Raw genomic sequence first — 2,495 nt, 5'->3', positions numbered from 1 at the left:
TTGGAGTTGATCAGGAACATTGGCTGTATTCGGCAGTTTATAACTGCAGACTTGTTACCTCTCGGTTGGATTATGGTAACGCCCTGCTCTGTGGTATATCTGACAAACTAACTAGTCGTCTGCAGAGTGTCCAGAACACTGCAGCACGGCTAGTTACTCGTACTCGAAAGAGAGAGCACATCACACCTGCGCTTTATTCGTTGCACTGGTTACCTGTCCGATACAGGTCGCAGTACAAAATTCTGGTATACACATACAAGGCACTGAATGGAACAGCTCCTCAGTACCTACAGAAGTTTGTTACCCTGTATCAGCCGTCAAGATCACTGCGGTCAGATCTAGAGTCAGAATCTTTGTTGTGTGTCCCAAAATCTCGTTCTGTGACCTACGGAACAGGGACATACACCTCTTCACGTCTGCATTTTAGAATCTTTGCAAAGACGTCATGTAAATACCACCCTTTCATTTGTTCAATTATGTGCACATTGCTTGCTTAAATGTATAAAAGTGAGTGTAAGCCTTTGTTTTTTGTTTTCAGAAATATAACCATTACTATTATCCATATGTTGTAAAGCGCTTTAGAGTAATTTTACAAATTATATAGGGCGTTTTATAAATGTTGTATATTATTGTTATTATTATTACAAGCTAACCGGTAATCAGATTTATATATATATTTTAAATTCCGACGTGACTATTCCCCATAATTATTTTTATTGAAGATTTAAAAGAAACTGTGGTTAGGTATACATGTAGCAAACACTAATGAAAGCAAGTTTTTTTTCATAAAAGCACTGGAATCAGAGTCTTGAGCATAATCAGCCCAACAGAACTCAAAATATAAGTAGTGCATTTTATAAACTGATTTTCTATTCATATAGTTACAGTGATAGAGACCTAACCCCGGGCCTGGAAAGTTATCCCAAGCAGGCACTTTATTTGAGGAAGCACTGTATAAAGTCAAGAGTGTAATCAGCCAAAGAGAAATCAAGATATTGTGCATTAGTGCATTAAACAGATTTTCTAGTTATAGTGACCCATTGACCTTTGACCACTGGACCTGAAAAGTTATCCCAAGCAGGACTTGATAAAATCTCAGTGTAATCAGTCCAACAGATATCAAAGGCTGAAAAGCTATCCAAAAGCTTAAGCAAACATTTTATTACACTGAATAAAGTCCACGTATGCACACACACAAGGTTCTACACTTAAAGTTGATAAGTTGACTTTAATATTCATGTTTTTTCTGTATGTTATTACCATCTCCATAACATATTGGATGAAGTTGCTAAGTGTTTAAATTGAATCAGTTGATGATTTTCTATATAAAGCAACAGTGACTTTGGCCTTGACCTTGGAACCCTGAAACACAACAATGTCCAAAGTATACTCATATTTGACCTTTGCATAAAGTTTGACCAAAATCCATGAACGAATGAAGTTGCTAAGTGTTTAAATTGAATCAGTTGTTGATTTTCTATATAACAACAGTGACCTTGGATCCCTGAAATACAACGATTTATGAAGTATACTCATACTTGACCTTTTTATAAAGTTTGACCAAAAACTGTCAAATAATGAAGTTGCTAAGTGTTATACATTGAATCGAGACGGGACGCGACGGGAGGGGTGATTTTCTATATATAGCAAATGTGACCTTGGCCTTGACCTTGACCTTGGATCCCTGAAATACAAAGATGTCCCAAGCATACCCATACTTGACCTTTGTATAAAGTTTGACCAAAATCTATCAATGAATGAAGTTGCTAAGTGTTTACATTGAATCGGGATGCGACGCGACGCGACGGGACGCCGGATGCCGCACCAGGGCAAAAGCTCACTTGTCCTTAGCAGGTGAGCTAATAACAGATAGAGGACAGACAGACGTAATCTCTGATTACTAAAGATGTGCAGGGGTCCTAACAACAAATTGTGTAATTGAATTGGAGAATCCCCCTTTGGGACCCCACTCCTCCCCCTAGGAAGCCGGAGTATTATGAGAGAGACCCTCTGTTAGACGGCATTCAGTCTTTTTAACCAAGTAATGCTCCAGACCATTGGTTTGAAAACATCATCAAGCCATACAGAAGGACTTCAAAGGATGTACTGTATCAGGTGATGTATGTCCTCGCAACAGCCAGGGTCATATGAGGACGGGTGTCACCTATAGAAGAAAACTGCAATTCGAAGGAAGTGCATGTGTTGATGGAAAAAATACAGTTACTTATAAGAATTTCCTATGTGCAAAGGGCTATAACTCCAGAAAAACTAGAACATGGACACTGGATTCTAACTCAAACTGTAATCCATTATACATGTATACTAAGTTGCAAATAATATGGAAAACAGTTAGTTATGAGAATTTCCTATGTGCAAAAGGGCCATAACTCCAGTCAAAAATGGAATTTTAATACATGGTTCAAGCTCTGTAATCTATTATGATAAAGCCACAAACAAAGTTTCAAATTGATATGGCAAGCGGTAGCGAAATAAGT

This window comes from Mizuhopecten yessoensis, unplaced genomic scaffold (genome assembly GCF_002113885.1).
Source record: "Mizuhopecten yessoensis strain PY_sf001 unplaced genomic scaffold, ASM211388v2 scaffold11073, whole genome shotgun sequence".
NCBI lineage: Eukaryota > Metazoa > Mollusca > Bivalvia > Pectinida > Pectinidae > Mizuhopecten > Mizuhopecten yessoensis.
The sequence above is the reverse complement of the archived record's forward strand: the minus strand, read 5'-3'. Positions refer to the sequence as shown.